This window comes from Ovis aries, chromosome 24 (assembly GCF_016772045.2).
Source record: "Ovis aries strain OAR_USU_Benz2616 breed Rambouillet chromosome 24, ARS-UI_Ramb_v3.0, whole genome shotgun sequence".
NCBI classification, from domain to species: Eukaryota; Metazoa; Chordata; class Mammalia; order Artiodactyla; family Bovidae; genus Ovis; species Ovis aries.
Window position 1 is genome coordinate 33,569,692 of NC_056077.1, and position 21,795 is coordinate 33,591,486.

Below are 21,795 nucleotides of genomic sequence, written 5' to 3' on the forward strand. Positions count from 1 at the left end.
GTGGACAAAGCAAGATCTAATTTAATCAACCTGCTTTACCACACAGGCCACATGCCAGCTATTGAGTCCAGCACCCGCCCACCCCATCCCTAGTGCAGGGACACACCCACACCCAGAGAAGCTTATACCTGCCCCAACCTCGCACCAGGATGGACTCAGCATGCCCTCTGCCCGCCCTCCCCCCGTTACAGCCCCTGCTTTTATGACTAAGCAGAGAAGAGTGCGATGCACACAGCATGCAGGGCACTAGAGTCTGACAAAGGGGACTCCTGAGAGGGGAAGTCCCCATATCCATGGTGATCAGCTCAGGGTACCAGGTGACAGCAAGATGGGCCTGGCTGCGGTGGGGGTTGGGGGAGCAGAAAGGACGGGCCCACTACTCTACCCCCACCGCACTGTGCGCGCTCCCTCTCTTTTACGAGGTGTCCGTGGAGGACTCACCACCTGCTGGGCCCTGTCCTGCCCCCAGAGCCGCAGGCAGGATGTGCCCTCTGCCTTGGGGGGCACACTGTCCAGTGGGGAGAGGGAATACAGAGCACCACGGACGGATAGAGGATTTGGGGAGAAAGCATCAACCCCCCAGGGGCGCCGTATCTCATCCCACTCTTGGACATAGAACACTATTCCCTTTTAGAAAACATTTTTCTCCATTCTTTTTTTTCCCCAATTTAAAAATTTTATGATTTATTTATTATTTTTGGCTGCACTGGGTCTTCATTACTGCACTCAGGCTTTTCTCTAGTTGTGGCGAGGGGGGGCCTTCTCTCCAGTTGCAACGTTCAGGCTTCTCTTGTCGTGGAGCACAGGCTCCAGGGCACATGGGCTCAGCAGTAGCGGCTCCCAGGCTCGGCAGTGGCAGCTCCCAGGCTCTGGAGCACAGGCTCAATAGTTGTGGTGCACGGGCTTAGTTGCTCCAAAGCATGTGGGATCTTCCCAGACCAGGAATCAAATCGGTGTCCCTGCACTGCCAGGTGGATTCTTTGCCACAGAGCCGCCGGGGCGATCCCCTTTTCTCCATTCTTGACGCATTATGATCTATGTGTGCACACTAAGTCGTTCCAGTTGTGTCTGGCTCTGTACAACCCCATGCAGCCTACCAGGCTCCTCTGTCCACGGGATTCTCCAGACAAGAGTACTGGAGTAGGCTGCCATGCCCTCCTGCAGGGAAATCTTCCTGAACCAGGGATCGAACCTGCATCTCTTATGTCTCCTGCGTGGCAGGTGCGTTCTTTACCACTAGTGCCACCTGGGAAGCCCCATATGCCTTATGTGAGCTGACCCCAAACCCCCACACCTAGAGTGGACACATGACCCAGGCCTGGCCAGAGCCCCATGGTTAGCTGAAGGAAGGTGGTGTGACCCAAGGAGCATCAGGGCCCGGACTCTGGTTGGAAGCTTTGGGAAGAGGTGCTCTTCTTGTTCCGGGGCTGCCTGGCTGTGGGATGAAAGCCAGGAGCTGCAGGGATACCACATGGCAGAGCCTGCCAGGGAGCAGTGCCAGCACAGAGAAAGCAGAGCCGAGTCCCAGGATTCGGAGGGCCTGGATCCAGCTGAACCTGAAGGTGGTCCCTTGAGCCCTTCACTCACATCAGCCAACAAATCCTCACACACACACAGGCATTGTTATATCTTTTTGCCTAATTCTCTTTGAGGGACACCTGCAATTGACTTCCTAGGTGAGGCAGTGGTAAAGAATCTACCTGCCAATGCAAGTGACGTGGGTTCGATCCCTGGGTCTGGAAGATCCCCTGGAGGTGGGCATGGTAACCCACTCCAGTATTCTTATCTGCATGGACAGAGAAGCCTGGCAGGCTACAGTCCATGGGGTTGGAAAGAGTCAGACACAACTTAGCCACTGAGCATACATGCACGTCACTCACAATCAAATAAATTGTGACTAATACAGAAGCCAACCCACAGTGCTCCCAGCAGGAATACGCAAAGTGTTCCCAGAACGGCTCTCGGGCCAGCAAGATGAGCCAGCAACACTATTACCCACCCTGGCACAGCCATGGGAAGAGTCAGCTCCTCATACAGGGCGGCTAGACATCAGAGCAGAGGAAAATGACCTCCCCTAAGCCACACAATGGTGGCACCTACACGCCCAAGTGGGCTGATGGGAGCAAGGCATACGTGCTAGCCTTGACCTGCCTGGCCCCCCAGAATCCACCAAATCCAGCATTCTAACCACCTGCTGCTGCTGCTAAGTCGCTTCAGTGGTGTCCAACTCTGTGCGACCCCATAGATGGCAGTCCACCAGGCTCCTCCATCCCTGGGACTTTCCAGGCAAGAACACTGGAGTGGGTTGCCATTTCCTTCTCCAATGCATGAAAGTGAAAAGGGAAAGTGAAGTCGCTCAGTCGTGTCCAACTCTTAGCGACCTCATGGACTGTGGCCCACCAGGCTCCTCTGTCCATGGGATTTTCCAGGCAAGAGTACTGGAGTGGGGTGCCATTGCCTTCTCCATCTAACCGCCTGACCAACTACCTAATATCCCAGGAATTCTGGGGCCCAGGAGTCACTTGCTGTTAGGCATGGGCCAAGCTACAAATCATGTATCTAATAAATGTCACCTATCACCAACATATAAAGAACGTTTGGACTCCCGTGGTCTAGTGGTTGAGGATCCACCTGCCAATGCAGGGGACACTGGTTCGATCCCTAGTCCAAGAAGATTCCACCCACAACTAGTGGAGCCTGCGTGCCCTAGAGCCTGTGCTCGGCAACAAGGGAAGCCGCCGCAATGAGAAGCCCTCGCACCACAACTAGAGAAAAGTCCCACGTGCAGCAACAGACCCAGGGCAAACACAAATAATTAATAGATGACTTTTAAAAAGAGAACACTTGACAGCTTACTAACAAGACCTAATAAACAAAATGAACAGAAGAGCTGAATACCCACTTCACCAACGAAGATGTGCAAACAGCAACAAGCACGTGGAAAGATGGCCAACGTCCTCAGTCACGAGGGTAATACGGATCAAAACCACAATGCGGTACCACTTCACGCCGACTGGAGCGGCTAACATCAGAAAAACCGGCAATATCCAGTGCTGATGACGATGTGGAATAATCAGAACAGATTGCTGGGAGAAATGAAAAAATGGTGCAGACCGCATCTGCCTCTGACTGCAGATGCAGAACCCAACTGTACTTTTTTTGGGCCATGCCATATGGTATGACCACCAGGGCTTCCCCGGTGGCTCAAAACAGTAAAGCATCTGCCTGCAATGAGGCAGACCTGAGTTTGACCCCTGGGTTGGAAAGATCCCTTGGAGAAGGGAATGGCAACCCACTCCAGTGTTCTTGCCTGGAGAATTCCATGGACAGAGGAGCCTGGCAGGCTACAGTCCATAGGGTTGCGGAATCGGACACAACTGAGCGACTGACATTTCCACTTTCCTGCAGCATGTAGGACCTTATTTCCCCAATCAGGGATTGAACACACACCCCCTGCACTGGAAGGCAGAGTCTTCACCACTGCACCACCAGGGAAGTCTTTGACTACAGATAAAGGCAACAATATTGAATGAGCCTCCAGAAACACTACGCCAAGTGAAAGAAACCAGACACAAAAGACTACATGTTGTCTGAAATCTGAAAACTATAGACACAGAAAGATCAGCAGTTGCTGGGCGTTGGGCAGGGACTGACTTCAAATAGGCACAAGAGAACATTCTGGGTGGTAGAAATATTCTAACCCTGAACTGTGGTGATGGCTGCCCACCCATATGTTTATACTAAAAGTCATTAAACTACATTTAAAATGGATAGATTTAATGGTAGGTAAATTAGATCTCAACTTTTTAAATCCATTAAAAAAAAAAAATTCCTGAAGACTCCCCACAGAAATTAGTGCAAATAGCCCTCAAGGTCCTCCTCACGCCCTACACGGCCCTCCCTCGCCCACTCCACTCCAGCCACACTTGTTCACGCTAAGCATGTCCTGGCCTCAGGGCCTTTGCACATGCTGTTGCCGCTGCCTGGAGTGCTTTTCCCTCAGATATGCAGAGCGCTGCTCATCTCCTTCAAGCACCTGCTCCAGTGTCCCCTTGTAAGAGTACAAGCCCACCCCACGCTGCCCCTGCTTTGTATTTCTCTACTGCCTGAGGATAGGACTTGAGCCCGTTTTGTTTCCTGTGGTATCCTTGGTCCTGATGCAGGCCTAGTGCCTACAGGTGCTCGGTGAATCACTTGAATGGTTAATGACACCGGCTTATAGCAATGAAAGGCCCAGGAGGCTCCCCTCACCTCCCCAGCGCCCAGCTTTCAGGACTGAGTGGCTTGTAATGATCAACCTAGCTGGTTGTCTGACACCACAGCTTTTCAGGCAGCTGGTCCACTGACTATCTTGCCTGCCCTCTGAGACAAGGACCAGGCGTCAAAACTGTGTCTGGCATTCCAGCCTCCCCAGCCAGCCTCACTGAGGATGACCCTGCATTTCCTCACCACTCGCCTGACACTCCCGCACGTCCCAGACTCTTCCTGTGCCTTTTTCTCCCACCTGCTTCACTTCACATATTTCAGCCACATATGAAACACTTGGCCCAATGCCTCCTCCTCCAGGAAGTCCCCCAGGACCTTTGACCCACAGAGGCTTGAGGATCACACACTGAGCCAAGGAGAGAGGATACTGTTCTCTTATTTTCATCTGCCTCCTGGGAGCCCTCCTCTCTGGGAATCCCAGCTTCAGCACAGTACCTGGCACAGAGCTCGTGATTCAGAAACCCCATAGGACAGCACATTTGCTGTGGCTCAGAGGACAACAAATCTCCAGGGATACTGCTCTCAGGAGAGACTTCCAGAGGCTCCCATAGTCGCCCTCCTGCCCTCCCAGGCCCTGATGACCCAGGAGCATCCAGTATGAGGAACCTACTATGTGCCAGACCATACCCCCTGGTGAGGCAGTGGGCATCCTACAAGTGAACATCTGATGCGCAGGAAAGTCCGAAGACGCACCTAAAGCCGCAGACCGCTCAGCAGCTCGGCGGGAGTCAGACCCAGGTCCGCCCCGCCTCCCCGCGCTGCCTGGACCAGGCCTGGAATAACATTTGTGAGACCCCTGGCCTCTGGGGAGGGCGCCCACGTGCCTCACTGACAAAGGAGACCGGAAGAGAGCAGAACCCAGGCGGTGTAACTCAGTCCCGGGAGGGCTGGGGCCAGGGGAGGAGAGGCCCGCCGCCCACCCCCAGCCCCACCCCAGCCCCCGCGCAGGGCTCCAGCGCTGGGGGAGCATGGCGAGGGGGAAATGGAACAGGAAGAGGGGGAGGAGGGCCCTTTATGACTCAGGCCCGCTCATGGGATACAGGAAGAGAGGGGTTTCTTGGAAAAAGCTGGGCCGTGGGGACACGCTGGCCTCTGACCACGCTGCGGCTGATGGGGGAGGCCTGGGAGGAAGTATTGCTTTCAGTCTCACGGAGCCCAAACTCTAGACCCATCACGAATAGCTGTAGGGCCCTGGCCGGGTGTCAGCCTCAGCGTCATCACCTGTAAAATGGGAGGGAACACTGCTGCCACGTGGGGAGCACGGACGTGCAAGACCGCGGAGACAGCCCCACGAGGCTGCCTCTGTGCCCAGCACACAGGCTGTGCAGAAGGGGCAGCGTCTCTACGATCCAGTCTGTTATGTTCTCCGCAGGCCTGGAACGCACACACTGCCTCCCCCTAGGACCCGGGGCCACAAGAAGGCAGGCATCGCAGAGGCGGGCGAGGGTGGGCGGCATTCAGACTAACAGGCCCCCTTTGTGGCGCCTTCAATCGCCATTGACCGAAGACAAACCGGGCTGCATTTCAGGGTTTCCATTTCAGCTGTCCCCGGGGGTGGCGGGCATCAGTTCGCGGGGCAGGGGTTGGAGGGGGGATGGGGCCCAAGAACTTTCTGCCAATCGGAGGCCCAGGGTGCAGCCCGGCAGATCGGGGAAAGGTGCCAAATAGGACAGTGGAAAGCCCATGCCCTCGTGCCAGCATTGCCCAAAGGGCGCAGGAGGCGGCACCAGGAAGTGAGCTCCCAGGACCAGACCTCAGCTCAGCCATCAGCTGCACCCTGGGCTCTCCTGCTGGAGGGCAGCCCTCCCCTCCGCCCAACAGAGGCGGCTCTTGGGGTGGGGTGGGGGCGCGGGGGAGGGGCTGCGCCCCCTCCCCACCCCCACGGATCCCCCGCGGCCGGGGTGCCCAAGCTCCCCCTGCTCCTCTGAGCCACGTGGCAGCCACAGATGTACTCAGTGTGGCCCCCTACCCAAAGGCTGGGGACCACAACAGTGCCACGGGTGGGGTGGGGGAGGGGAGGAAGAGTGCGGTAACCGGGAGAACGGGGTGGGGGCTGCCAGACCCCACCCTGCCAAGTCGACCAAACAGCTGAGGATTTAGAGTGCTTACAATGGGGCGGGGGTGGGGGGGTATCCAAGGGACTGAAAGGGACGCTTGGCTGACGGGGGGTGGGGTGAGAGTCTCCTAGACATTGGGACGGGGTGGAGATAAAGCGCCAGGGAAGACATTGAGCAAAGAATCCAACAGTTTGCATGGGCCTTTTTTTTCTCTTGGAAAACACAAAGAAATCAGCTTTATTATGTCAAGTATGTATATATGTTGTAGAGAATTTCTCATCAAATCCTTTCAAGTTTTTTGCTCTGTTTCATTTTTCTACACCTCTGAAGAATATTTGTTTTAATGTTTTAAAAAACTGTATTGTTGGAGTATAACTGCTTGATAATGTGCTAGTTTCTGCTGTACAACAAAGTAAAGGATACACACAGGCTTTCCCTCTTGAACCTCCCGCCCCCTGCCAATCCCACCCCTCTAGACCCCCCCCCCACCCCGTGCTATACAGCAGCTTCCCACCAGCTATTTATTTTTACTTTTTGATTTTATTTGGAGACAATTACTTTACAATATTGTGATGGTTTTTGCCATCCATCGATATGAGTTGGTCACAGGTACACCTGTGTCCCCTCCATCCTGAAGCCCCCTCCCCAGCTGTTTTATACACGGCAGGGTGTACGCGTCAGTGCTACAATCCCAATCTGCCCCAGACTCCCCTGTCCACCTTGGCCACATGTCCACTCTCCAGGTCTGCGTTTCTATTCCTACCCTAAAGATAGGTTCGTCTGTACCATTTTTCTAGATTCCATAAATATGTGCGTTAATATACGATATTTTTTTTTTCTTTTTGACTCACTTCCCTGTGTGTCCAGATGAGCATTTTAGAGAAAACTCCAGGACCCGCTGAGGATGAGGGGGGTGGGGGCTGCTGCGACAGACAGGGACTCCAGGAGGCCTGAACTGAGACAGAGGGAGGGGCTGGAGGGGACAGAGGGGACAGACGCTGAGCAGGTGGCAAACAGCGGTGGGGGGGTGGGAGGAGGCGGGGTAGGGAGGGCTAAGGAAAGGATGGAGGGAGAGTCAATGCCAGGAGGGACCTGGGAGAAGGGAGGGGCTGGGGCAGCGGGGGGGCTCATTTAGGTGGAAAGTGAGGGGGGTCTGGGGCGCCCACCTGGTGTGCAGGGTCAGGGGCTGGAGGGGAAGAAGAAAGGGACCCCGGGCACCAAGCTGAGGGCACCTGATGACAGCAGGGCGTGAGCAGGCCAGCTTTTCAGGAGACAGGTGGGGCCTCCTGGTCGCAGATCCAAGCCGCCAGGAGATCCTGTTTCCCACCCAATCAGATGGGCGCAAAGTCAAAGAGCCAGGTGATACCAAGTTGCTGGAAAGGCCTCAGGGTAGAGGTCACCAGTGGGCACCGGGAAGGGAGGGGGGCAGGGAGCCGTGCGGGTGCAGAGGACACCCAACCATGGACCTTGGCCGAGCGTCCAGGAGGCACCTCCGTGGTGCTAATCCACAGCACCCCCAGCAAATGTGGCTTGAGGGATGGGGCTGGAGCGGGGCACGTGGGGGCTTCATTTCTATGTTTTTTAATGCAGGAGGCCTGGGCACGATCCTTGGGTTGGGAAGATCCCCTGGAAAAGGGAATGGCTACCCACTCCGGTATTCTTGCCTGGAGAATCCCCATGAACAGAGGAGCCTGGTGGGCTACAGTCCGTAGCGTCGCAAAGAGCCTGACATGACTGAGCAAGTAACACTTTCACTTTTCATTATTTATTTGGCTGAGCTGGGTCTTTGATGCAGCACTCTCAATCTTCAATTTTCCTTGTGGCATGCGGGATCTCTTTAGCTGGGCATATGGGACCTAGTTCCCTGACCAGGGATCGAACTTGGGCCCCCCTGCATTGGGAGCGCAGAGTCTTAGCCACTGGACCGCCACACACAAGCCCTGCTTCATTAGTAAGAGTTGCTTCTTTCAGTCCTGCGTGCTCTACATGGGAGTTCACTGTGCCCTGTCTATTCTTCTGAGTGCCTAAAATATTTCAAAACATTAAAATTTTATTTTTATTTATTTTTAGGCTGCCTGGTGAGGCATGCAGAATTTTGTTCCCCGGCCCGGGATCGAACCTGTGCCCCCTCCAATAAAAGTGTGGATTCTTAACCACTGGTCTGCTAGAGAAGTCCCTCAAAATACTTTTTAAATTAAAAAAACATTTTTTTTAAAGATAGACATAAGGAGAGAGGGAGAGAAAAGTTTCCCTCTCCCATGCACACCCACTAAGAGGAATGGGGGGCAGGCCCCAGAGTGAACCCCAGGTGCTGACCCTAGGCTCCAAATGGTGGGCCCTTATACAAGCATAGTATGGGTGCCCCCAGCCCTGGCCCACTGGGCACCCCAATACTCACACCTGCACTAGAACCCCAGTGCTACCCAACCCCCAAATCCAGTGTGACCACCGCCCCCATAAGCCTCCACCCAGCCGGCACCCACTGCCTGTCCCATCCTGCTGGGGAAGGAGGCCATTTGTTTGCATGTGACTGAGGCTCAGGAAATTTCAGCCAGTGGTGAAGCTGGAATCCCCACAGGCAAGTGGAGAGTGGGGCACCCTCCCTGTGAGCCCTGCCAGCTCAGAGCAGCCGCCCCTGAGGCCTGGGAGGGCCGGGGCAGTGGGGCCTGTCTGCCTGTGCCCCCAGCTCCACACCCGCCCCTGCTCTCACCCAGTGGGGAGACCACGGGGCAGAATGTGTCAGCCCAACATTCACACAGCTGCCGGCTAGCAGCAGGACACTCCAGGAAGCATGGGGCAGCAGTGGGCCCCGTCTGGGGTCCGAGTTGCCCTGGGGATGCCTGGCAACCATTCAAAACCTGTGGAAGGGACCCGGCCCAAGCCTCACGGCTGCGCTAGGGCGGGAACCCAGGCTCCACCAGCTGATGTGGCTTCCAGGAGCGGGGAGAGAGGACGAAGCTGGGGAGATGACAGGGCAGGCGCGCCCACACGACTGAGGAGGGAAGGACAGGCGGACCCAAGAACCCTGGTCGACTCCGCATCTCCCCAGCACCTGCAGGGGGACCCGCGAGCAGGGCTGAGTCCGGAAGGCTGGGATGTAGTCCCGCCTGCTTGCCATCCTGCCATCCTCATAGCCCCTGAGCTTGGGGCTGCGGTTTTTAACTTGTAAGTCAGTATCTTCCTTGTCCTGCCCACTGCCAGGGCAACTGCAGAGCTCTAGGAACGGCCACCCTGTCAGTCCTCCCTGAGCTGGACAGACTGGGGTGTGGCCACCTTCCCTTGGGCTGGGAGTTCAGATCCTGTCTCCCAGCAAAGGGGATCAGGCTTCCCCTCCCTGCCCTGCCAGTCCAGCGAGGGGAAGGAATGTGGATAGACTTCTGTGCATTACACACACACACACAGCTGGCATGCTCAGAACCAGGGCACAGCCATGGCCCCAGAGCCCCTGCCCTAGCTGTGCGGCCATGCTCCAGACTCAGTGACCGGACAGCTGGGATCCTCCCACCACTGGTCCAGGACACTGGCCAGGCATCAGCCTGACTCTGCTGGATGGAGTCCCCCATTAGGCCTAAAGAGAAGGGCTAGTTGCCCCTGACCCACCTTTATTCCCATTTCACAGTATGGGAAAACTGAGGCCCAGGGCAGAAATGTGAAGCGAACAGGACAGTAAGAGACCACTGCCCAGATGAAGAAGAGCTGGGCTGGGCAAGAAGGTCCTTGAGACCAGACAGAATTGGAGTCACAGGGAAGGGCGGGGCTGCTGAGGTCACCCAGCCATCAGGGCAACAGGAAGGAACGGGCTCTGGTATCCTGCCTCCCTGGCCAGGATGCTGAGCCAGTCGTCTTTCACTACTGCCTCCCTCCCTTCTGGTTTCCATGGCAGCTCCATCTAACCCGTCCAGGCCAGCGCAGCTGCAGGAGGGTCACCCATCTCCTGGGTTCTCCGCCCCACCCCAGCATGCTGGGCCTCCTCCCTAGGGTTGGGATTTGCACAAGCAACTCAAAAAGACCCTTGAGCAAAGGGAGAGTCTTTACAATAAGTGGTGCTGGATCAAATGGATAGCCGAGAGGGAAAAAAAACAAAACCCCAAAAACACCCCATGATCTTTTCTGTGACTGGCAGAATAATGGCTTCCTCCTGGTCCTTGTGAATTTATCAGTTTACGTGGCAAAAGGGAATTAAGGCTGCAGATAGAACTAAGCTGCTAATCAGCTGACCTGAGAGGAAAAGATTATTCTGAATGATCCAGGCAGACTCAATGTAATTACGAGGGTCCTTATAGGTGGAAAAGGGAGGCAGGAGAGACAGAGGCAGAGAGACGACTGCCTGCAATGGACCCGGTCTGACATTGCTGGCTTTGAGGATGGAGGCAGGGGCTGACAGCCAAAGAATGCAAGTGGCCTCTAAGAAGCTGGAAAAGGTTTCCAGAAACAGATTTCCCCTTAGAATTCCTAGAAGGAACATAGCCCTGCTGACATCTTGATTTCAGCCTGCTGAGATCCATGTCAGACTTCTGACCTCCAGAAGTGTAAGATAATACATCTGTGTTGTTTTAAACAACTAAGTTTGTGGTCATTTGTTATAAGAGCTACAGGAAACTAACACGCTTGCTTCACGTCATACACGACAATCAGCTGCAGACAGAGGGCAGGATCTAGATGTGAAAGGTAAAACAATACAGCTTTTAGAAGACAGGAAAGAGGATCTGCCTAACGCTGGAGTGAGGCAGAGACTTCAACACAGGAGTGCTGAAAGGGAAGAGATGGACAAACTGGACCATATGCTGCAAATGATTCCACTGGGGCTGGGGGGAAGGAGAGACAGAGAGAATGAATTTGTAATTCCTGTATCCTGCAAAGGATTCCTATTCAGAATACGGGAAAAAACTCAACAACATCAGGTGAGAAAAAACACAGCAAGACTTGAACAAGCACTTCACCCCAGAAAAGCGTAGTCAAACGACCCATAAACAGATGAAAAGAAGTTCACCTTCATTAGTCACCGTGACAACACTACGTCCCCTGGAATGTATAAAAGGAAGCATGGACCCCAGGTGTGGGTGAGGATGCGGAATATCCAGAACACTCACGCACTGCTAGTACGAGTGGCAAGTGTAAGCAACGTGGAAAACAGTCTGGCGTTGCACACTGCAGCTGAGCGTGGCCCTGCAGTCCCACTCCTAGCCATGTGTGCATGGTGCTCAGAGTCACTTCAGTCGTGTCCCACTCTTTGTGACCCCCATGGACTGTGGCCCGCCAGGCCCCTCTGTCCATGGGGATTCTCCAGGCAAGAATACTGGAGTGGGCTGCCATGCCCTCCTGCCGGGGATCTTCCCGACCCAGGGATTGAACCCGCATCTCTTATGTCCCCTGTATTGGCTCTTTACCACTAGAGCCACCCGAAGAGCCCCTCCTGAGCTATGTCGCCACAGAAAAGTGCACATACATGCACCAGGAGACATGGGCTATTCCTAATATCCTCGAACCGAAAGTAACCCCAATATCCAGCACCCTCAGAGTGAGCAAGCAAGTGGTGGTTTATTCACACAACGATGACAATGGGTGAACTACAACCACAGGCAACAATACGCGTGAATCTCGAGTGAAAGAAGGCAGCTATGAAACTGCTTACAGTTTGATTGTATGCTTCCGTTTGAAAAGAAGGTCAGGGATTTCCCTGGTGGTCCAGTAGTTAAGAATCCCCCTTGCAATGCAGGAGGCACCAGTCGGTACTCTGGTCCGGGAAGATCCCACATACTGCGTGGCAACTGAGCTTGTGAGCTGCAGCTACCGAAGGCTGCATGCGCCAGGGCCCGTGCTCTGCAAGAGAGGCCACGGCAAAGAGAAGTCCGCGCACCAGGACGCGAGCGTAGCCCCCGCTCGCCGCCACAACTAGAGAAGAAAGCCCGCACACAGCAACGAAGACCCAGTGCAGCCAAAAATAAATAAACACAGTTTTTAAAGATAAAAAGAAGCTCAAAGGCAGGCGAACATTTATTGACGGTGCCAGAAATCAGGGAAGGGGTCACCCTTGGGTCAGGGGTGTAGACTGGAAGGAAAAACAAGAGGGGCTCTGGGGGAGCTAGCGGGTTCTGATTCTGGATTTGAGTGCCACACAGATATTTCAGTTTGAGAAAAGTCGACAAAATACTACACTCATGATACACACACTTGTCCGTATGGACGCTGTACTTCAAAAGGCTTTTTGTTGTTGTTTTTCTAATTCCCTGGGCTTGGGGGCAGTGGTGGCAGCAGTAGAGGAGGCAGGGCAGGCCCAGATCATTGCGCCAGGCGTGGTCCCTGCTGCTCTGGGGCCTCCCCCACCCAGCAGATGACCCCAGCCAGCACCTAGCCACGTGGACCCACTGATGCATCCGACTCCCCCAAGGGTCTGTGGACTGCCCACGGGCAGGCTCAAGCCCCACGGGGCTCCAGCTCCCAGGACCTGGCACAGAGGGTTCTGTGCTCACCGAACAGCCTTCCAGCCCCAGCTTTCCTCCCTAAAGAAGGCATGCTGACTCCCACCCCAGCGTCCTCTCACTCCCACAGCTTCCCCTGCAGGCAGTGGGTAGGGGGAGGCTGAGCCCGCTGAGGTCAGAGCCTGGCTCCTCACCCACATGAGAGAAGGGGACACCAATCAGGGCCCATGATGAATGGCCAGGATGTGGGTGGCGTGGAGAAGGGATGAACCAGCCAGGGTCCATGGGTAACACATACACCTCTGAAGGGCCAGCCAGGACGGCTGGCGGGGCACGGAGGGTGGTGCAAAGGAACGGGGGAGGCAGGGCCGAATTTAGTGGCCCCAGGGCTGAGGTCAGTGACTAACAAGCCCTCAACGTCTGTATTTTCTTTTATTGCTTCCAGGAAGGCACTCCCCATCAATGCCCCCCAGTCATGAAATTCTGGCCGAATATCGCCAACGCCCAGGCACAGCCACGCACAGTCTGCCACATCTCCAGGCCTTTGCACACTCTGTCCCTTCTGCTAGAACCCCTTCCTCTCATCCACTGGCAGGACCCCTGGCCTCTCTCACCGAGAACAGCTTCAAAGGGCAGGTTCTTAGAGTATCTTGTTCGTCGCGGGGCTCTTGGTACCTAGGACAGCGCCCAACCCACAGGGGAGCTCCAAAGATGCTTAAGGAATACATGAGTGAATAAAACACCCTCCTCTGCCTTCATCAGCCTCCCAGGTGGCACTAGTGGTAAACAACCCGCCTGCCACTGCAAGAGACATAAGAGATGCAGGTTCGATCCCTGGGTCGGGAAGATCTGGATGAGGGCATGCAACCCACTCCAGTATTCTTGCCTGGAGAACGCCATGGACAGAGGAGCCCAGCGGGCTACGGTCCATACGGTTGCAAAGAGTTGGACACGACTGAAGTGGCCTAGCATGCACACATGCATGCCTCCAACATCCTTCTCATGTCGAGTTGGAGGCCCATGGCAGCTTGTCACACCCCATGGGCACACTCACTGGCCAGCTTGGCATGATCTCTGGAAAGGAGAGAGAGGAGTAACTCAACATTTCAACCAACTCACATTCTTCTAGAATCCCAGTGCCACGCACACCTGGCACAGAGCCACTGCTCACCAGCGAGTCCAACAAGCAAAGAATCAGATAGTGAGCCCCCTGTCACTGGGGGGTAATCAAGCAAAGACTGAAGCCTACTCTCAGAATGGGTTCTTGCCTCAGTTCCTGCTGCCCTGAGAGGCTCTTGTAAGCTGGCAAGGCTGTTATCACTGTCAATAACAACATCAAACAGAACTTGCTGAGCATCTCCCCCAGTCCAGGGCTGGGCCACCACAGCTGTGCTCTGCACTGAGCCTGACTGAACCTGGGTGGTGTACCAGGTGCAGGAGTCTGGGCTGGGCTGGCACTGTATCCCCACCAAGCTGTTTCAGCGCAAGGAATCACAGACCTGTAACACTCATTCTGCTGCAGGCATGTCTAAGCCCTTCATAGATATTAACCTATCCAGTGTGCACAGCAACCCTGTGAAGATGCTGTCATGAGCGCCACTTACTAACCAGGAAACTGAGGCCCAGAGCCAGCAGGTTGCTTGCTGGGGATGACACAACTGAGCGGTGGCAGGTGGGATTCCCGCTCAGGTCCGCTGGCCATGGAGTTCACATTCTTAAACTCTGCTCTTTTTAAAAACTTACTCATTTGGGGCCATGCTGCACAGCATGTGGGATCTTAGTTCCCCAACCAGGGATCGAACTTGTGCCCCCTGCACTAGAAGCATGGGGTCTTAACCACTGGACCACCAGGAAAGTCAGCCTTAACCACTGCTCTTTACTTCTTCAGAACTGAGAGCAGCGCTCCTCCAGGCACCAGGCTGGGAGAACAAGGGCAGAGTTTAAAGCAAGAGGTCAGGAGGGCACCCCACGGCCCTGGGTGCCGAGACCACAGTCCATAGCGCGTCTGCCAGCTCCCTCCTGCTTCCGGCCTGTTTCCTGGGCCCCTTCCACCCAGTGCCCTGAGCTCCAACTTCCCTGAGCTTCTCCCTGCTCCTGAAGACAGCCCAGCCAGTTGCCTGCTATGCCGGAATGCCTTCACCCCTCTCCTGTGTGCGTGCTAAGTCGCTTTAGTCGTGTCTGACTCTGTGCAGCCCTATAGACCGTAGCCCGCCAGGCTCCTCTGTCCAGAGGATTCTCCAGGCAAGAATAATGGAGTGGGTTGCCATGCCCCTCCTCCAGGGGATCTTCTAGACCCAGGGATCGAACCGCATCTCATGTCTCCTGCACCGGAGGTGAGTTCTTTACCACTAGCGCCATCTGGGAAGCCCTTCACCCCTCTTCTATCCTTTAGCCAAGTCCTGGGGCCCAGTGGGTGTGTCCGGAGCTCTCTGCACATCCCTGTATCACAGACCCCCCAGCATCCTTGCAGGATGGGGATTCTCCGGCAGGGACCAGTTGGGCTCCTAGTTCCCGGGGTCTCACCCCTTCCCCGTCAGGCCCTCGTGGAAGGGACTGGCTGTGAGATCCAGCCCCAGCTCTCGGCTCCCCTGCAGCTGCTGCTAAGAAGCCTCCGGGAGGAGGGTTATTAAGATCACAAGGCGGCCGCAGTCCTCCCTTCCCCCTGCCAGGGACCCCCTCCCAGGACCTGCTGCCCCTCACTCAGACTTTCATGTTATATATAGCAGGGGCTTACACAAGACAGCGTGACAATGAGAAGCCGCTCCAAACTCCTTACGCCCCCTGGATCTGGCTGCTGGAAAGCTGGGTCAAATCACCACCAACAGAAGGTGCTACAGCCCCTCCGGCTTCATCTGCTGTTTGCTACCCTGGCTCCTCCTGCCCCGATTGTCTCACGTCTTTCCCACCTCCTAAGACTGCGTTTATCTTTGTAAATCACCTCAGGTCCTTTCTGGAATTGGACGAAAAACACAGGAGACCCTTCTGGGCATCTTCTCTCCTCTGCTCTGCGTTCCCAGTGCCCAGCGCAGCCCTCGGTCAGAGAGAAGCTGAATGCGGGCTGAGTGGAGTGAACCTACAAGCAGATGAACTCCGGCAGGGAAGTCGACAGCAGAACAGGGACCAGCAGGAGCGAGATCAGGATATGGGCCATGCATGCGTGTGTATGCCAAGCCGCTTCAGCCATGTCCGACTCTGTGATCCTATGGACTATAGCCTGCCAGGCTCCTCTGTCCATGGGATTCTCCAGGTAAGAATGCTGGAATGGGTGGTCATGACCTCCTCCAGGAGATCTTCCCGACCCTGGGATCAAACCTGCATCTCTTATGTCTCCTGCATCGGCAGGCGGATGCTCTACCACTAGCGCCACCTGGGAAGTCCCCAAAATCAGGATACAAGGTAGCAAAAAAAAAAATCAGAAAACACCTCATGTCATTTCCTCCTTCATCGCAGGGAGGGGCCTACAACCAGATGCCCGACCTCACAGCGGGCCTGGAAGAATGGCGGGCTCCATGCTGAGCGCCACTGTCCCCAAACTTCACTTTTCTCTGTGCCCCTCAGGAAGGCACGCCTTGTCGACCTCGAGTCCGCCCATCCTCAGGACACAGTGCAGTCCTGTTTCCTCCCCGAGAGCCCTCTCGGCCATCCCATCCACGCCGTGCCCTGCCTCTGAGTCTTCCTCGGGGACTTGAACCATTGTCGGGGGCAGTGACCCCACTGGGCATGGAGGCTCTTCTACTCTCGCCTTAAGAATGTTCCTCAAAGATACTGATGTCATTAATACTTTCAAGAAGGGGGCTTATGTCTTCCTGATTCAGCAAACGCCTCTTGAAGGTGGGGTCTGAAACTAAGGTATCCACTGCTCTGTCCACGCTGAAGGGCTCAGCCATCACCCACTCCCACCCACCACGCTGGATGCTGGAGAGTGAGGCTGGGGTACCCCGGGTGGAGCCGAGGCCAGGCTGGGGGCGAGGAGGAGCAGATCGGCCCTGCATCACCTCCTTTAGGGATGAGAGATTGGAAAATCAGGCCCTCATCATGAGTCCCAAATTTCCCCTCTCCCGGTGAAGAGACCAAAAAGGCGAAGATGGAAGTGAATGAGGGGCGGGCGTCTCCCTGGGCTATGGCTGGAGTCAGAGGCACGTTCCAGGGTCGGAGCCAGGGTGCTCCGTGAGGCCGGAAGCCGGTAAGTGGACTCGGCCCCAAACTCATGCCTCGTTAATCAAAACCACCTGCTATGCTCTACTTTCTATTCAGAGGGGAAATGTTTCATTAGCGTTCCGAAGCATTTCCTCTGAAAACATGAGCTCTGTGTTACCGTTTCTGTACGCCTGGCAAGGAAAGGAGAGGTTGGATGGGGTGGGTCCCCTGCTGGCACCGCCCCTCCCCGACCCCAGTCCCTTGGTGCTGAAGGGGAGCCCGTCCTGGGCCCCAAGCCTGGTGGGGAGGCCTGCAGTGGGCTCTCAGAGATGGTGAGCCCCAACTCCCCTGTCCAGCCCGCAGCCACACACACTCCACACACTCCACATCATAACCCCATACCAGCTGTGCCCAGCCCTGTCCCCCACCTGCAGACCCAGAGATGGTGTGGCCTGCCCTCCACCAGCCCAGCAGATGGGGTGGGCGCCCTCACCCAAGCTGGGCCCATCCGGCTGTCCAGCACCCAGAGACTGAGGGGAGCGCCCCTGGGTGGTCCTGTGGCCTCCAGCTGAAGCCACCCTTCGGGGCGGCCACGCAAGAGAGAGGAGCCGCGACAGAGGCACCAGGAGAGGACAGCAGATGAAGCCGGAGTCCAGAGAGAGGAAGGCCGGAGGAGGGGCTGCCTGCTGGCTTCCCGGGTCCTGGGGGAGCCAGGCCGCCTGTAACCGTTTCCTGCAAAGTTCCTTTCCTCTCAACTCCCCTTTCACTTAACCTAATTGGAGGCAGTCCCTGTTCGCAGCAACAGAATAAACCAAAGAGCGGTCGGGGGCGGGGGGCCCCTCCCCCTTCTCCCATCAAGCCTTCCCCTCAAGGCTTGCCCGTCAAGCCTAGGTCACTAGACAGTTTATAAAAGGTGAGGCCCTGGGTATATAAAAGGCAGGGCCCTGCCAGCTGGGAGCGGCCCCTGAAAGCCAAAGGGGGTCTGGACTTTGAACTTGAGCCCGCGGGATGGAGGCGTCTGAGGAAGGAATGGCCAAAACCTTGCTTTCTGGAAGTGAACCAGATGGGCAAGTGGGATGGTGGAAGGAACTTATGTCGTCCAGGCACAGTAGGTGCTCAATAAATGCATGGAGGGACTTCCCTGGTGGTCCAGTGGCTAAGACTCCGAGCTGACAATGCAGAGGGGTCGGGTTTGATCCCTGGTCAGGGAACTAAAGAGCTCGCTTGCTGAAACTAAGACCCAGAGCAGCCAAAATAAACAAATAAATGTAAATGCTTGGGGGGCAAACAGGGAAACCTCTCCACGCCTTGAATTCCTCATGCATAAAATATAAGCAATGTTATCAAGATATCCACAAACTAAGACATGCGTTCAAAGAGCTTAAAACAGATCCTGGCAGAGTAAGCACTCAGTAGGCATTGTTGTTGCTGCTTTTTAAACAAAGGCTAACATTCTCCCCAAAGACCTCTGGGCAGAGGCTTTGGTCTGAAGGTGCCCTCCCTCCTCCAGCTTCATAAGTTGAAATCCTACCCCCCAGGGAGACAGTATGAGGAGGTGGAGCCTTTGGGGTGATTAGGTCAGGAGGGTGGCGTGCTCATCAATGGGATTAGTGCCCTTGTAAAAGAGACCCCACAGAGCTCCAAGCCCCTCTACAGCTTGAGAACACAAAAATAAGTGTGACTCGGAAAAGGGTCCTCACCCAACCATGCTGACACGTGGATCTCAGCCTTCCAGCCTCCAGAGATGTGAGGAGTAAATGGGCTGTTTAAAGCCACCCAGTCTGCAGTCATTTGTTAGAACCGCTCAGACTAAGGTAACAGGGAACCGGGAGGGTCAAGAATACAGCTTCTCTCCTCTGGGTGCTGAAGCACAGGTCGGGGGAGATGGCATCAAGAGGGCAGGATCAATCTTTAGGGTGGCAGCTCTAGGGACAGAAAGGTCAAGAGGAAACTGTCCCCCACCTCGTGGGCTGGAGCAGAGGGAGCAAGGATGGCATCACCAAGGGAGGCTGGACCAGGACAGGGAACAGCCCAGGGGGGAGGCTGCACTGAGGCAGAGAACAGCAGGGCCTCGGGCGAGGCTAACCGGCAGGACTGCCTGACAGGGGACAAACAGCTTGGGAGGGGACAGGACGGGCCACTCGTGGGTGTAGATGGAGGCTGAAGGGCCCCAAACCTACAGGGCACTCTCTCCATTGCAGCACACACGCTCCGCACACATTTATCTACTCATTCAGTTCTCTCAACAACCCTAAAAGGCGACACCTTGAGTATTCTCACGTTACAGATGGGAAAACTGAAGCGGAGCGAGGTATCATGACTTGTCTGAGGTCACACAACTAGTAAGTGGCAGGGCTGGGCTTTGAACCCAGGCTGTCAGGCTCCAGCAGTCAAACTTAATTGCCAGAGGGGAGAGCAGATGCTGAGAAAGGATTGCTGCCTCTGCGAGCGGGTTCCTCGCTTGGGACTTCAGGCTCTGGGTACGGAATTCCAGGCACCTCCTTCCGAGCCTTCTGGCTGCACCTGGGGACCCACAGGTGCACAGTCCTGCTTCCTAAGGCTCCCCCCAGGTCTCCTCTGCCAGACTCTTCTGCCTTTGAAACTTCCCTCCAGCCCATTCCCCTTCACCAGTCCCACCATCCCTCCCAGGCCAGGACTGCAGATGCCAACACATTCTGGGCTTATGGAGAAGGGCATCATGCCCCAGTCACCCAAATCCTTTGCTGGCCTTCTGACCCACCAGCCACCCGGTCTCTTGCCTCTTTTTCTGACTCCCACCCCTTGCCCACGCTCCAGCCCCTCTTTTGGGATGCTGGCAGCAAACTTCTACGCTCAGGCTCTGTCAAGCGTCCCGCTCCACCCCATCCTCCAGGTGTGCTCCCAGCTCCCCCATCACTGTGCTCCACTGATGCTGCTGGGCTGTGCTCCATGGGGGCAGTGAAGCACCAGCCCTGCGTACCTGCCCCTGCCGGCCCCTGGCAGTGCTGGGCCAGGTGACAGCAGCTGGATGAATGAAGGGCTCATTGTTTACGTTACAACTGGTGCGGAGTCTTGCCCCCACGTGGTCCTCCCAGCACCCTCCCCCTCCTCTGCCTGCTATCTCTAGACCAGCACCATCCCCCACAAGCCTCCCTCCGGCATCTCACAGCAGCGAGAGCAGCCCCCCCAAACTGGACCTCCCACTTCTCACCCAAAAGGGAAGAGGAGGCAAATCAGAGGTTGGGGGATTCGCAGCTGGGTGGGTGACTTCCCCCCAGGTGCCCCCTCTTATCCAGGGTAGGGCTGGGGCTTGCGTGGCAGTGCCCAGTGGGCACCCTGCCCCGCCCAGGCCCCGCCTAAAGGACCCAAACGGGCGGGCCCTTGGAGGCCCAGCTGTAGCATCCTCGGGGCGGCCAGGGCCCCTCCCCGTAGGGAGGGCAGAAAATGTGCTGCCTCACCAGCCACCAGCGCCAGCCTGAGGTGGCGGGGGGGGGGGGGCACCCCTGCGGGAAGACGCCCCACCTCATCCGTCTATTCCCCCTGCGCCATGCACTTTAACCAAGTTTTGCAAAGGGCATTGGCCAAGCGACCACAGCCCGGGCCGGGGGCTCCGCGTCCTCCCAGACCCCGGGTCTGGAGGAGGGCTGTGTGGCCGCGCCCACCAGGCTCAGCTCCCCCCATCCCCCGCGCGGGGCCTGGGAGCCCAGAGCCCTGCGGCGCGTCCAGCCGCCCAGCGCTGCCCTTGGAAGGAGCGACGGGAGGCTCCCTAGCATCTGTGCCACCCCCATTAGGGGCACCGAGGGCGCTGGGGATGCCTCCACCGAGGGGACCCGCAGCTCTGGAAGCGTTCCCCAACGCCGGCAGCAGCCCCTCCTCGCCTGCAGGCGACGGGGAAGTTGGGGCGGGGGTGCACCCAGAACGAGCTCCCGCTCACGCCCACCCGCCGGGCCCCGACCCCTTCGGCCTCCCCTCACTCCCCGACAATGCCTCCGGGTCGGCCGCCCGGCTCCGGACCAGGCCCGGGACTACCGCCGCCTCCCGCAATCCCTCGGTCCTTTGTTGCCCGGCGAGCCCCCTCCCTCGGGGTTCGTCCGGCTGTTCCTACCTTCGCCCCTCCAGCAGCAGGCGGAGCGGCGGGCGGCGGGGGCGCCCGACCCCCGTCCTCTCCCGGCGCCGGGGCACCGCCGGGGGCAGAGGATGCTGCGGGCCCCCTCCCCGCGCGCCGCTGCCCACAGCCTGCAGCCCCTCCCGGCGCCGGGGTTCCGCGTTCGCGCTCCGGGTCCGGGCCTCGCGCGCCGCGTGTGCGGCCGGCTGGGCGGCGGCAGGAAAGCGGGTAGGCGCTGAGCCGGGCAGCCCTAGCCGCCGCCTGCGCTCCCGGCGGCGGAGCCCGAGCCGAGCTGAGCGGGAGCGGAGCGAGCGGCCCGGCTCCGGGAGGGAACAAAAGGGGCCGGCGCTGGGGCGGGCGCGGGAGGGCGGGGCCTGGCGCGGCGGGGGTCAGGCGGGCGCTCGCGCGGCCTCGCGTTTCTCAGGCTGCGGCGCTGCGCCGCAAGGGGGCGGGCGGGCGGAAAACGCCCCGGCACCTCGTCCACCAGCTCCTAGAGGCGGTCAGTGGCTGGGCGTCCGAAGCGTGCCAGCCCCCCACCTCGGTGCCGGGCACCTATCGGCGCTTCCATCGCGTGTGACGGAAGAGAGCATCTTTCAGCCTTGCTCGGCTCACAAGGATGTCCCAGACCCCTGAGAGAGGTGGAAGCTGCGGAGAGGGCTGGGGAGGTTCCTGGAGTTTCCGGGAAGGCTTCACTGGGGAGGTGACGTTTGAACTGGACGGGATGAGGAGGCGACAGTGTAGCGGAGCTGCAAACTCCAGGTCTTCCTGGACGGTCTTGAGGCCAAAACGGATGGGGACAGATGGCACGGGAGTCTTGGTGACTTGCTCCCAA

At 57.0% G+C, this 21,795-nt stretch overlaps 1 protein-coding gene across 3 annotated transcripts in view; it reads right to left on the reverse strand.

The window, feature by feature from the left end:
- The window catches only part of CLIP2 (CAP-Gly domain containing linker protein 2), a 75,489-nt gene extending 54,185 nt beyond the window's left edge, over positions 1 to 21,304 (reverse strand). For all 3 annotated transcript variants that reach the window (XM_027961905.2, XM_060405906.1, XM_027961904.2), the window contains exon 1: positions 20,964 to 21,304. The gene's annotated coding sequence lies outside the window, so the exon portion shown is untranslated. The remainder of the gene's footprint in view (positions 1 to 20,963) is intronic.
- Between the last annotated feature and the right edge of the window lie 491 nt (positions 21,305 to 21,795).